The sequence below is a fragment of the Ambystoma mexicanum genome, chromosome 8 (assembly GCF_040938575.1).
Source record: "Ambystoma mexicanum isolate Mex_15411 chromosome 8, UKY_AmexF1_1, whole genome shotgun sequence".
Classification (NCBI taxonomy): domain Eukaryota; kingdom Metazoa; phylum Chordata; class Amphibia; order Caudata; family Ambystomatidae; genus Ambystoma; species Ambystoma mexicanum.
The window spans coordinates 10,809,577-10,824,860 of NC_090929.1; positions in this window are offsets into that span (position 1 = coordinate 10,809,577).

Sequence of the window (15,284 nt, forward strand, 5' to 3'; positions counted from 1 at the left end):
CTGATGGTCTTCTGGAATCTTCAATGAATCAGGGGCGATTAAAGACACCTAACAACGGATTCACGCTTTCCCGTCAGAAGGACGAAAGAGCACAGGCTCTTTTTGACATTTTGAATTTTAACAAAAAAACAGAATAATTCTACAGAGCAAAACCGAGGACTCCCAACACTTGAGCGTGCGGTAAAAATATGAAGATGGCTGCCAGAGGAGGGACTTAAAGAGAGTGCAGTCATTGGCAGGGGGGCAGTATGACTCAGTACAATGATTGCTTTAGCGGAGAAATGCAGTTTGTAAGTGAAAGTGAAACTGTTTTTTCTTTTACCGAGGATTCCCAGCCTGACGGGGAATATTCATGGGCATGTGAATCCATGCCAGACCCATGCTGGAGAACAGCAGTTACAGGTAAGTAACTTGTTCTGTATTCTTTATTCATGAGCATGTGAATCCATGCCAGTCCCCATGCAGGAGAACTATTATTACATATAAAGAGGTAAAATAGGGCTGCGTGTTGGCCCCTCTCCTGTTCAACCTGTTTCTTGCAGTTCTATCACATTACTTAAAAGGGATCTCAAATGGTCTGCCGAAGGTTGGCCAGTCTCACTTTGTATGCTTATCCTATGCGGACTACCTTGTGATACTGGACTGTACTTTCACAGGCCTCAAGAGATTAACTGGAGACATCTGGAGATAAGTGGACAAGAATCACCTGTTCATGAATATGAGCAAGACCAAGTAATGCTTTTTTCCAGAGACCGTATAGCAAGATCGAAACTGCTGTTTTTGAAAGAAATGCTTGACTATACCAGTAGTTACAAATATCTAGGTGTAGAATTCAATGACAAACTGGGATATAAAGACTATTCAAATACAAGAAAAAACCAAAGCTTTACAACTCACTACTGATTGCAAAGGTGTTAGGCGATCCTCTGCACGCCGATCCACTGCACACCAGAACACTGCTCACATTTCTCCAACACCTCCCTCCAGGGTTCGAGGCTCATGTGATTTGGTTTTCCAAAAGGACCGAAAGCTCCGTACCAGGTACGATTTACGGGCTCGATTGCAGCCCTTCCTGCACTGGCAGTTGCCATGGAGATTATACAGCAGAAAGGGCGCGTTACACCTACACGCCGATCGTTCACCTGCTCACGTGATCCAGATTGGCGTCTCCCACGTGACCTTGGTGGACGTCACATGACCCCGAAACGCACAGTATATAAGGCTTAATGTGCGGAACACTCATTGCTTCTCAGCTGTCTTCAGACCCTGGTTGGCGCTACGTTTGGATTACACTACTGGTTTACCTTGATCTTGGAACTCTCTCTTGGGCTCCTTCGGATTACCCTTTTTGTACCTTTGCCTGGAACTGTTTACCTATTGCCGGATTTCTGACACGCCCCTAACCTGTCTTCAGATTGTCCCTTGGTACCTTGTTGAACTTCTACGCTATTTCCCTTTTTGGGATTCAAGTCACGGCTTCAGTTCTACAGGTGGTTTATCTTGCATCCACGCTTGCCCGCGGTCCTCTTGTTCTAGGGGCCGCATCATCTGAGTCTCGAACCTCCTTCCTAGGTTTTCTGGGTTTCCCAAACACCAGATAGGTAAGACTATTTCAGATCATTTGGTTATTGTGATATATCTATTGTAATTGCCTGGTACTTAACCTCGTTCTTTTTGACAGCAGCATCGGTGTTCCAGAGATTCCGTGGATCCGGGAAGTAACATCTCCCACCTGTGGCCCCAAAGGTCGCACAGCGGGATTCTTTTAGTTCCCCTGTGCGTCACTTGAGGATGGAGGTTTCATCGGTCTACACGACGCTCAAGTCAGAACAGACTGAGAAGCCGTATAGTCGTGTTAGACAATGCAGGGATCCACGGAAGAACCCATAGCTGCTTTAGTTCAGGCGATTACAGTATTAAGGGCAGATATGGCCACCTCTAATACGGTGATTCACCAAAGGTTAGATTCCATACAGAGTGTTCAACATTCTCTTCCTGCAGACCCCGAATTCGGGGATGCTAGCACTTCAACCACACCTCCTCCATTGGCAAGTACGCCAGCTCCAACTTCGGGGGTCCTCCCAACCCCTTCCCCTCTGGCCGCTCCCGAACGTTATCAAGGTGACCCCAAGAAGTTCAGGACCTTCATCAATCAATGCAATTACATTTCTTGTGCAGACCTCTGGCCTTTCCTAATTCCACTGCTAAAGCCGCCTTTGCCCTTTCCCATCTGGCTGGGACAGCTTCCGCTTGGGCTAACCCTTTATTAGAGAACAATAGCCGGTTCTCTATGATTTCGATTTGCTAGTTTTAGAGATGTCTCGAGTCTTCGATACCAGACATAAGGCACAGTCTAGGGACTTGGAGTTGTTAGAACTAACCCAGGGCAGAGGGACCTTGGTAGAATACATCACACGGTTCAATCAATTGGTCGCCGAGACATCATGGCCAGAAAGCAAGCGGGCGGTTATATTTTATAGGGGGTTGAATAACGCAATGAAAGATGCCTTAGCAGTGATTCCTTCCATGCCCACTCAGTATCAGGAACTAGTGGATCTGGCCCTGCAGGTAGATGCACGTCGATCGGAGCGCAGAGCTGAGTTAGGGGTTTCTTCCCATCCTACAGTTGTTAGTACTCCTGCTTCTTCTAGTACTGAAGAACCTATGCAAGTGGGAGGTTTGCGTAGTCCTATCACAACATCTGAGAGAGAATGTAGGAGGGAGGATAATGCATGCTTCTATTGTGGTACCACGGGACATTATGTGAAGGAATGCCCTCGACGTCCCAAGAAGTCTCAGGTTTTTCGGACAGCTCGACCTTAGTTCCGGAGACCAGGTCGAGTGTTCAGTCTTCATCTCCGGGTTCCACTCTTGCTTTTGCTCGTGTCCAGCCCATCTTTGTACAGGCCACTCTTTGTCCCTCTACGGGTATCTCTCATGCAGTCACGATCATCATTGACTCAGGTGCCACTGGGAACTACATAGACATTGCTTTAGCCCATTCCCTCAATCTACCTTTAGTGGTAAAAACCTGACCTGAACCTGTTCAGGCTGTAGATGGCACTGCACTAGTCTCTGGTCCCGTTAGACATCAAACTGCTCCTCTATTATTGACCATACAAGATATACACACAGAGACGCTAAGTTTTGACTTGATCACCACACCTCAGTTCGGTATCATATTAGGAATACCATGGTTACGTGAACACAATCCTTTGATTAATTGGCAATCAGGCACGGTGCTCTTCGAGTCTGATATTTGTCAGAATTATTGTCTCCCAACCCATCTAGCAACAGATACCCCTTCTCGAGCCTTGGGAGCTCTTGCTCAACTCACGCTGAATAATGATGGATCAGCGGTTGTGAATTCCCACACCGTAAAGAATTTGAGTCAGTTTTCGATCGTGGTTCTTCCGAGGTACTTCATCCACACAGACCATATGACTGCCCGATCGAATTAATCCCAAATGCTACCATTCCTTCGGGTAGGATTTATTCTCTGTCCCCCTCGGAAGAACAAGCATTGAAACAGTATGTACAGAATGCCCTACGATTAGGACATGTCCGCCCCTCTACTTCACCAGCTGCAAGTCCCATATTTTTTGTACCTAAAAAAAGAGGGACACTTACGTCCTTGTGTAGATCCTCGGCGTCTTAATGCCATCACGAAAAAGGACAGATATCTAATTCCTTTGATCACACCTCTTCTGGACCACTTATCCCATGCCTCTGTTTTCACCAAGCTGGATCTTCGCGGCGCATACAACCTAGTGCGCGTTCGCGAAGGCGATGAGTGGAAAACTGCCTTTTGTACCCGTTACGGCTTGTATGAATACCTAGTCATGCCCTTCGGTCTATGCAACGCCCCGGCAACATTCCAGCGTTTTATGAATGACATATTCAGGGACATTCTGGACGTATACATGGTTGTTTATTTGGACGACATCTTGATCTTTTCACGGAATCTTGATAACCATGTAAAGCATGTCCGGGAAGTCTTATCCCGTCTGAGGGAACATTCCCTATTTGCCAAACCCGAGAAATGTCAATTCCATAAAACATCTGTTGAGTTTCTGGGCTTCCACATTACCCCTGGGGCACTATCCATGAACGAATCCAAGGTTAAAGCAGTCCTAGATTGGCCAGTTCCTCAGACACTCAAGTCCTTGCAGGCCTTTCTGGGCTTCGCCAACTTTTATAGACGATTTATTTCATCCTTTTCCACGATTGTTGCCCCACTTACGGCCCTGACCAGCCCTCAGGTACCCTATTGGTGGCAGAAGGAACATCAAGAATCCTTTGAGGCTTTGAAAACTGCTTTCACCACCGCACCGGTGCTCCAGCACCCCAATCCCGATCTTCCCTTCATAGTTGAGGCGGATGCCTCTTCTTTTGCCCTTGGTGCGGTGTTGTCTCAGACATGTCCTACAACAGGCAAGCTGCACCCGGTGGCATACCACTCTCGTAAGTTTTCCAATACTGAGACCCATTACACTGTAACGGAGAAGGAACTTCTGGCTGTCATGGACGCCTTTCGTGTCTGGCGCCATCATCTTCTGGGGGCTAAACATCCAATCACTGTATACTCAGATCATCGAAATCTACAGGATCTGGCCTCCTTAAAGTGCATCAATAACAGACAGGTCCGGTGGCATCTTTTCTTTTCCGCTTTTGATTTCCACATTATGCATCGTCCTGGAAATTCTCAAGGAAAGGCGGACGCCTTGTCACGTTCTCCTGGTGGGGTCGAGTTGCCAACCTACCCAGATACTGTACTTGGTAAGAGTCATGTGATTTGTCTCTGCACTCCCTCTCTGTCATTGTTGGATTCTGTACGAGCTTGGACGAGCAATCATTCCGACCAACTGCGGGATTGGGATCCCGTTTATTGTGATGGTTTGCCTTTCGTACATGAGCATCTGTTTCTTCCCACGCCTGACACTCGTAACCTGGCTCTTGAGTGGTCTCATGATGCTCCCGTTAATGCCCATCCCGGCCAAGAGCGCACTATGGATCTCCTGAAGCGCTGGTGTTGGTGGTTCTCTATGAAGCGCAATGTGGAATGCTATGTCAATTCATGCGCTGTTTGTGCTCAGGCCAAACATCGAAGAGGACGTCCGGTTGGGCTACTGCTCCCGCTTCCGGTACCTCCAAGACCTTGGCATACACTGACGATGGATTTCGTGACCGATCTCCCCAAGACACAAGGTTTTGACACCATCTGGGTTGTGGTAGACACGTTCACAAAGATGGCTCGTTTCGTTCCTTGTAGGGGAATCCCTTCAGCCCCAGTCTTGGCGGACTTGTTTTTTGAATATGTGTTCATGTTGTTTGGGCTTCCTTCGGTCATTATTTCCGATCGGGGGTCACAGTTTACCTCTCGTTTTTGGAGATCATTGACTAAATTACTTGGCATCGATACCAGGTATTCTTCGGCCTATCACCCTGCGACTGATGGGCAGACTGAAAGGACGAATCAATCTATGGAGCAGTATCTTCGGTGTCTCATCTTGCAGCAACAGACCTCCTGGTTGAGTGCCTTACGACTTGCCGAGTTCGCATACAATAACGCGGCTCATTCTGCTACAGGTTTTTCTCCTTTTTACGCCCTCTATGGGCAACACCCCAAGTTCTTGCCTGTCCCTGACGCCTCTGTCTCTTCGAATCCTGCGGCCACGGCATGTCTTAGGGATCTGTCTGCTGTTCATGCTAGTACTTTGGTCCATCTTACCGAAGCAAAGGCTTCTATGGAAGCTCGTGTTGACGGCAAGCGCCTGGCTGCTCCTCCCCTGGTGGTGGGTTCTAGGGTGTGGTTGTCTTCCCGTCACCTTCGCCTGGTGGGTTGCCGGAAACTGCTGCCTCGTTTCGTTGGCCCGTATGTGATCTCTCAGGTTGTAAATCCGGTGGCTTTTCGTCTAGTTCCTCCGAGTTCTTGGCGAATCCACCCTGTCTTTCATGTCTCTCTCCTCAAGCCTTGTCCTGATTCTTCCTGCCTTCGGGCCCCAGCAGCCCCGGTGTCCTTGGCCTCCCCTGATGTTTTTGAAGTGTCGGCCATTTTGGGTTCCCGTTGGTTTAGGGGTAGGCTCCAATATTTAGTGGATTGGAAGGGTTATGGACCAGAGGAGCGTTCTTGGGTTTCTGCTTTGGATCTTGACGCTCCTCGGTTGGTAGCCCGGTTCCATAAGGATCACCGTCCTGCCCACGGGGTCGTGGGCCGTTGGGGGGGGGGGCTATGTTAAGCGATCCTCTGCATGCCGATCCACTGCACACCAGAACACTGCTCACTTTTCTCCAACACCTCCCTCCAGGGTTCAAGGCTCATGTGATTCGGTTTTCCCAAAGGACCGAAAGCTCCGTACCAGGTACGATTTACGGGCTCGATTGCAGCCCTTCCTGCACTGGCAGTTGCCATGGAGATTATACAGCAGAAAGGGCGGTGTTACACCTACACGCCGATCGATCACCTGCTCACGTGATCCAGACTGGCGTCTCCCACGTGACCTTGGTGGACGTCACATGACCCCGAAACGCACAGTATATAAGGCTTGATGTGCGGAACACTCATTGCTTCTTAGCTGTCTTCAGACCCTGGTTGGCGCTACGTTTGGATTACACTACTGGTTTACCTTGATCTTGGAACTCTCTCTTGGACTCCTTCGGATTACCCTTTTTGTACCTTTGCCTGGAACTGTTTACCTATTGCCGGATTTCTGACACGCCCCTAACCTGTCTTCGGATTGTCCCTTGGTACCTTGTTGAACTTCTACGCTATTTCCCTTTTTGGGATTCAAGTCACGGCTTCAGTTCTACAGGTGGTTTATCTTGCAGCCACGCTTGCCCGCGGTCCTCTTGTTCTAGGGGCCACATCATCTGAGTCTCGAACCTCCTTCCTAGGTTTTCTGGGTTTCCCAAACACCAGATAGGTAAGACTATTTCAGATCATTTGGTTATTGTGATATATTTATTGTAATTGCCTGGTACTTAACCTCGTTCTTTTTGACGACAGCATTGGTGTTCCAGAGATTCCGTGGATCTGGGAAGTAACATCTCCCACCTGTGGCCCCAAAGGTCGCACAGCGGGTTTCTTTTAGTTCCCCTGTGCGTCACTTGAGGACGGAGGTTTCATCGGTCTTCACGACACTCAAGTCAGAACACAAGGTTTGCCCAAAGGATGGGTGGTGTCAGACTAGAGGGTACAATTAAGTTTTATGAACAATGTTATTGCCCAACTGTTTTTATAAGGACTGCTTTTCTATACTCTGGCCTGGTGGACAGACCAATAGAAGGCCAACCTAATTTAGTAACAGGGACAACTCTGGGAGCTGTAGCCAAACCAGTTCAAGGTAGGTGGACGAGTGGTCTAGGCCAAGTCTCAAGAGAGGTGGTAAGCTTGAAAGGGGTCCACAATGAGCAAAGTGTAAAGTCAAGGAGCACACTTAGACAATTGTTAATAAAAATGTTTATTTATGGCCATGACACTGAAAAATGACTACTAGCATGTATTATCACACAACACTAAAAGTATACATATATACAATCACTGGAGTAGGGCAAAATACATAAAGGAAGGTTAATATTAGTATGCGAGAGCCAAACTGTTGTAAAAAATTTCTAAAAGTTACCAAACATTTACAACGGGAGATAGGTGTTCAGTTAAGTATCGTTTCAACTCACCCACCATACTCAGATTCTTCTTAGGACTTGGCAGGTCTTCTGAAGAGGGCCTGAGGTCGCTTTTCCCGCTGTCAGCTTCAGCCCTTGATGCCCAGGGGTTACAGGTTCGAGGACTTCCCTGGTCGGTGACAAATTCTGGTGCATGGTATTCAGTTTGGAGAATGCAGAAGAACAAGTTACTTTCTTACCTGGTAACGTTCTTTCGATGGGATGTTCCGAAGACGTATTCTACATCTATGACAGGTAATCACCACAGCTGTGCTGCTTCAGAAAATGTTCGGCGTCTGCGTCGATTAGCTGTCCTCGAGGGCCTCCGTCGAGCCGACGTCACCGGATGTTATAAGTAGGACGCACAACGCCTGTTGCCTCAGTTGTAGTTTTTCCCCCAGAACGTGTAGCACCAATCTTCTGCCAGTATGACCACAGAAAGCCTTGCGGAAACGTAAGCTGCAATTGCATAAGAAATTCTGTAGCGGGGCAGGTTGGGAGAGTACGATGTGGAATACGTCGTCGGAACATCCCGATCGAAAGACCGTTACCAGGTAAGAAAGTAACTTGTTCTTTGAAGGGATTGGTTCCTCCGACGTATTCCACATCTATGACAGACTCCCAAAGCAGTACCAAAGTATGGAGGTGGGAAAAGAAATTAGAAATTTAGAATGCCCAATTAAATTGCAGAATAAAGGACCGCCTTGCCAAAGGCCAGATCTTGCCCCTGGATAGCATCCAAGGAGTAGTGTTTGACAAAAGTATGGACAGAGGCCCATGTGGCTGCCTCACAAATGTTACGAACACCCCCCTGCAGAGCAGTAGAGGCAGCCACACCTCTAGTAGAATGGGCCCGTAAGCCTACCGGAGCGTCCTTCCCCGCCAAGCGGTAACTTTCAGAAATTGTCAAGATAATCCATCTAGCAAAGTCTGCTTAGTAAAAGCTTGTCCCAAACACCTTCCAGCGTAACGTACAAAGAGTTGATCATCCACTCTGACCCCGGACATGTGTGAGATGTAGAAACTTAAAACTTTCCTAGGATCCAACCTATGGAGCCTCTCCTCTTCCTTACCAGGATGTGGAGGAGGATAGAACGCCGGAAGAATGACCTTCTGGCTTAAATGAAATTCCGACACAACTTTCGGAAGAAAAGAAGGATGAACCCGAAGGACAACCCTGTCCTTATGAGACACTGTTTCATATAGTGCCTGCAACTCCCTCTGCGAGCTGAAGTAACCGCAACTAAAAATACAGTTTTAAGGGTCAACAGTCTCAAAGAACAAGAATGTAAAGGCTCAAATGGAGCACCCATTAGGAATTTCAGAACCAAGTTCAAATCCCAACCGGGCACCAGGAAATGTGACGGTGGGAACACATTAGTGAGCCCTTTCAGAAACTGCAAAATGAAAAGAATCTTAAAATAAGAACACTCCTTAGACAAGCGCTTAAATATAGACAGCGCTGCCAGGTAACCTTTAATGGCAGCCACTTGCAGGCCCTTGTGGGCCAACAAAAGCAAAAAAAGACAGAACCACAGGAATGGCACATGAAAAAGGATCCACATTCTTAACCATGCACCAGTCGCAGAACGTTCTCCAATGGCAACGGTACAGAGACTTTGTTACAGGCCTTCTGGCCGAAAGCAACACCTCCATCACGTTTTCATGGAGGTCCCAATCCTTATACCTCAACCTTTCAGAAGCCAAGCATGAAGGTTGAGGGACTTGACCTCTGGATGGAGAACCTGACCCCCCCCCCCCCTCCCGCAAGAGCAGATCGTCTCGAAAGGGAAGACGGCGTGGAGGGCAGATGGACATGTCGAGAAGGTCCGGGTACCGCGTTCTCCAGGCCCATGTCGGAGCAATGAGGATCATTCGGGAACCGAACCTCGGTAACCTCCTAAGCACTTGCGGAAAGACGGGGGCTGGAGGAAACGCGTACAGCGGTGGGAAGGACCATTCCACTACGAACGCGTCCCCCAAGGCTCCTCTTGGAGGAAATTCCCGCAGGCAGAACCTTTCGTACTTACGGTTGACACTGGCGGCAAAGAGATCCACTTCAGGGGTCCCCCAAAGGGCAAAGATCTCCAGGAGAATCTCCTGAGCCAGCTCCCACTCGTGAGAGACCGTGCTCTGCCTGCTCAGAGCGTCCACCGCCTCGTGTTCGTCTCCGGCCAGATGAACTGCCGAGATCGAAACTTCCTGCTGGATGGCCCAGAACTCGAGCTGCATCGCCTCCCTGCACAGAGGAAGTGACCCTGCCCCCCCCTTTTGTTGAGGTAGTGCATGGCCACTGTGTTGTCCGTCAGGATCAGGACATTCTTTCCTCGCACAGTCGGCAGAAAAGCCTTCAGGGCTAGCCTGACGGCCCTCAGCTACAACAGATTGATATGGAATCTGGACTCCGATGGAGACCAACGACCGCTGACTGTCAACTCGTTGGCACGAGCGCCCCATCCCGTGAGGGATGCGTCCATCACGGTCATCACTTCCGGCCAGGGTAGCCAAAATGGAGCACCCTTCATCAGATTGCCTTCGACGGTCCACCACAGGAGATTCTGGGCGACCGAGGTCGGCACCTGAACGGGAGCCGACATCCTGCCGGAGGACTGCGACCACTGCATCTTGAGAGCCCACTGCAGAGATCTCACCCGCAACCTGGCTTCTGGCACCAGATGAATGGAGGATACCATGAGGCCGAGCAACCTCAAGAACTGGAACGCCGGGAGACTCTGGGCAACTTGAAACTTTTGCACCATCTGCAGAATGTAATGAGCCCTCACCTGGGGAGGGAAACACTGCCCCGGGAATGTGTCGAGCACTGCTCCGATGTACTGGAGCCGCTGGGTTGGCATCAAGTGGGACTTCAAGTTGAGGGAGAAGCCCAGCCTGTGAAGGGAGTGGCAGGTGACTGACATGATCCAGGACTTGCTCCGGGGAGTGCACACTGATCAACCAATCGTCCAGGTAGGCGTAGACGTGAATCCCCCCTTTCCTGAGATACGCTGACACCACCACCATGAGCTTGGTGAAGACCATCGGGGCAGAGGTCAATCCGAACAGCAGGACCCGAAACTGAAAGTGCGAGTCCCCAACCGCAAATCTCAGGTACTTCTTGTGCTTGAGATGAATCGGCACAAGAAAATAAGCGTCCTTGAGGTCGAGAGACACCAACCAGTCCTGAAGTTGAAGGGCCTGGAGGACTTGAGAGAAAGTAACCATCTTGAATTTTGTCCTTCCTTAGGAGCTTGTTCAAACCACGCAAGTACATGATGGGTCTAAATCCCCCCCCGTCTTTTTTTCGAAATCAAAAATATGGGGAATACCATCCCTTGTTCCTCTCCGCTACAGGCACCAGTTCTATGGCGCCTTTCTCCAGCAGGGATTTGATTTCCTGCGCAAGGAGCGGATCCGGACTCTTCAAAGAGAGATTCCCTGTTGGATTGTCGTGAAGCCTCTGTCAGAAAGGAAGACAGTAGCCGTGGGCTATGATCTTCAGAACCCACACATCTGCAGTAATGGCACGCCATTCTACAAGATGCTGCACCAGCCTTCCCCCAACCGGCGAACCATGGGACATGGCCTCATGACTGAGCTGAAGCGGCTGCGGCAATTCCTGTGGGCAAAGAGACAACTGCCTGAGCGGCCTTGGCAGCTCGAGTACCTTGTTTTCCACCTCTGGTACTCCTACGCTGGCCCCTTTGACTTGCAGCTCTCCTCGATCTACCAAAGGAAGAGTAGTATCGAAAGGAACCTCCCCTCCATTGCTGTCCCCTAGGATGAAAAGGCAGAGGTTGGCGAACTGCTGCGCTCAACGACTTTGCTGCAGCTTTGGAGGTCTGCAACCTCTCAAGGCTCTCGTCAGCCTTGCTGCCAAAAAGATGGTCACCAACAAAGGGCATGTTGAGAAGCCGGGCTTGAACATCCGGCGCTAATCCCGACTTCCGCCACCACGCAAATCTGCACATCACGGTGCTCGCCGCCATGGACCGGCTGACACAGTCTGCCACGTCCAGACCCGACTGCACGGATTCACACATGGCATCCTTGCCATCCTGTACAAGGGCAAGAAAGCTATCCCGTTCCTCCCCTTCGGGAATATGTTCAGCCGCCAATGAAACAATTCCACAGAGTGAGAGTGAAACGTGCTAAGGCACACACAGATTTGGCTGTTTTCAAAGCCATACTCCACGGAAGAAAAGACTTTCTTCACCCGTCAAAATGTTTGTTGTCCCCATCAGGAGGGATGGTAGAGTACGACGCCTGTTTTGCTGGGGCCGTAGCCGCCTGCACCACCAAACTCTCTGGAGTAGGGTGCATGGACAAGGAGCCACGGTCGCCACTGGCTGTACAGTACTTTTTCACAATGACTTACCCACTGCCGGGAGCCCCTCCGGAGCAGACCAAGCTGCCGTCACCCTTCTTTGCAAGGCCATATGGAATGGCAGTACCGGGTCAGTTGGTGGACCTTGGTCCAAGATATCTATCAGGTCATCCTGCAGAAAATCCACTGGTGGCGCAGACTACCCCAAGTACTCTGTCTCTCTCGACATCAGCCACCGGTACGAGGACTCGGCTTGCGTGTCAGTTACAGGCCTACCGAACTCTGCCTCGGGAGAGGTGTCCAGACCACTGGTGTCGTGTAAAGACTGACTCGGATCTTCAATCTGGCTATGACCAGACAATATTTCGTCAGGAACCTCATCCGGAACCAAACCCTCCTCAGACCCTTCCTCCACCTCAGAAATATAATCCAGAGGCTGGAATAAATCCCTGGAGGAGGGCACAGAAAAAGGCTCAAAGACAGGCCTCACAGACTTCTTCAGGGCCTTCCTCAGAGTTTCCACCGGTGTACCTCCGGTAAAGCCTCCACAAAAGGCATCGAGGGAATCGGCGCAGAGCGTAGCGCCGATGTCTTCGACACAGGCCTCGAGGGTGGTGCCCAGAGCGTGTCCTTCAACGGCCTCAGCGCCGATGACTTCCTCGGAGGCGGAGCCTTGAGAGAGTCCCTCGATGGACATGGCGCTGATGGTGTTGACGTCTTCTTCGAAGACCTCACAGGCTCCGACGGTCTCGAGGGCTTCGAGGACCGGGACCTGGAGAGGGCATGACTAGAGAAATCCACCTTGTCCGATCGGGACCTCCAAAGCGCCTGATGATCGCGCCAACCACCCAAGCCCGAAGACGTGAGAGCGGTGGCCCTAGCACGTTCCCTGCCGGCTTCTTTAGAAGGCACGGACAGAACAAAGCCCTGCGACTGAAAAAGCACCATCATCTCCGCACGGAATGCATCCCATTCCGCAGGAGAAGAGTGCTTGTTGGGACAAGCAACCCACTGACGGGCAGAGTCCTCGGACGAGGAAGGCGACCAGTGACGGCGCTTCCGTGAGTGCCTTGAAGAGGCAGAGGAACGGCGGGAACCACTCCGGGACCGAGACCCCCCCTGGACTTACACAGACGACGTGGAGAGTTGCCTCTCAAACGTCGGTCGAAAGCCCAGCAGATTTCGACTTCTCGGGGCTTGGAAACCCTACCGTCAGACAGCTTCTTCTTGCGATCCCGCAAGGCCTTCGATGTTAACGACTGGCAATCGTCACAATCATCCGTGGCGTGGTCCTCACTGAGGCACCAGAGGCAGGCGTCGAGCAGGTCCGTCAGCGACATCTTGGAACCGCAGTCCCAACACGTCTTGAAACCCGGCCGCGGGGTAGAAGAAGATATGAAATCTTCAAACTAACAAGTTTGAAGAACCGATAGAATAATACTCAGAAGAACCGAGGCGCACCAAGATCTCCGAAGCGAACACATTCGCGGAAAAAAGAGACCTGAGGCTACAGGCGTCGTGCGTCCTACTTATAACATCCAGTGAAGTCGGCTCAACAGAGGCCCTCGAGGACAGCGTATCGACGCCGAACATTTTCCAAAGCAGCACAGCTGTGGTGATTACCTGCCATAGATGTGGAATACGTTGAGGAACCAATCCCTTCGAAGAACTCAATGCAGATCCCCCTCAGCACAGGACTGGTTGCAGGAAAGCTGTTTCTGACAACTGTTTCTATTCATGGTGACGCAGGTGGGGGGGGGGGGAGACACTTGCCACGGTCAGACTCTGCCACCTATCTTGGGTCTTCTTGATGCTGGAACCATGAAATCTGGCAGAGGTGAGTCTTGTAGCACAAGCTGTCAATCCCCCAAGTTCCAGGCCTCAACACAGAACGGCAGCATCTGCAGCAGTCCACACTGAGCTGGGCAGCCACTGGTGATCCTGCGGCACTTCCAAAGGCTCTTATTCACAGGACTCCGAGCTGACGTAGAGCATGGATGTCCCCCTCCACTCCAAGGGTCGCAGCTTCTTCGCAGGACTGCTGAAGATCACCTACATGACAGGGCTCTTCCAAGTTGGTCGTAAGACTGCCTTCCAACGGGTCCACAGTCTCGTTACACGTCTTGCATCGGGACAGGATACTTGGCTCCTTCAGGTTTCTTCCAGGATCTCTGAAGAATGGGTGTAGGGGTCTTATCCAAAAAGCAAGATAAGAGCTAAAAAAAAAAAATAATACCACCACCTCCTCCCACCCCCAGCAGCAGTGGTGGTCCAATCAGGACCACTGGTGGCACAACTCTTGCATACCATTCAGACACACAAACCAGTTTGTGGATTGGGACCAGACAGTCCCAAACCACTTCCTGGCAGCAAACACGCATGGCCCTGCAGCAGCCCACGAAAAGCCTCTGCTTTCCCAGGCACTGGAAGTCTATATACGGATTTTCCTGGCCTCACAGATCAGGAAGGGTTGGTGACAAGATGTCCATGGACAAACTAAAAAACCTTGCGGCACAGCCAGGTTTGACACTAGCCACTGTAAATGCTGTATAGGCAGTAAAGGTAAAAGGAAAAGCACCAACAAATAGCAGAAAGCCACTGCTGCCACCAGCATGTCCCTTAGGCACAAGGAAATCCTCAGAGTGTTAGTCTAGGGCAAAACAAAAAAAGTGTACCCCATTGTAATATGCAATGTACAATGATGGAAAGTTACCAAAAGTGGCAACAAAGTAAAATGGTTAAGGGAAACAATGTTTCCCAGTACTGACAGCCTGAAGGACAAGTCTGTCTCTCCATCGACCCATGCACCTTATTAAGCTTCTGAGTGCCATCAGGTAGGTGTTCCCCCTCAGCTCTGAGAGCCAACAGTAGGTTTGGCGTTTTGTGCCCATAATTTGTATTTTTCGGCACTCTACTGCGCCTTCTTGCAGCCACATTAGCCCTCCTCGCACCAGCTTCCTTCTTGGCTCTACTCCTAGCCCTCCCACCCCCGTGATGGGCCCCAAGGCAAAGTCAGCTCCTAAAGAAGCAACTCCAGTCAGTGTTTGCCAGTGTTCACCTGCCAGCCGTCAACTATCAGAGAAAGTGAAGTGTGGTCTGGGTGGGGAGTTCAGCAATCCCTGTACTCCATTGAAACCCTACCACTCATTACCCTACATAACATAGCACACCTATGCTAGCTTTATAGTTAAGGGTTTTCATTTTCACTACAGTATCCCAATTGCAGGTGCCTCCCCATTTACTACTGTGTCTCAGATCTGGTTTCTAATTCTTACCCGTGACCGTACATTTAGGCATC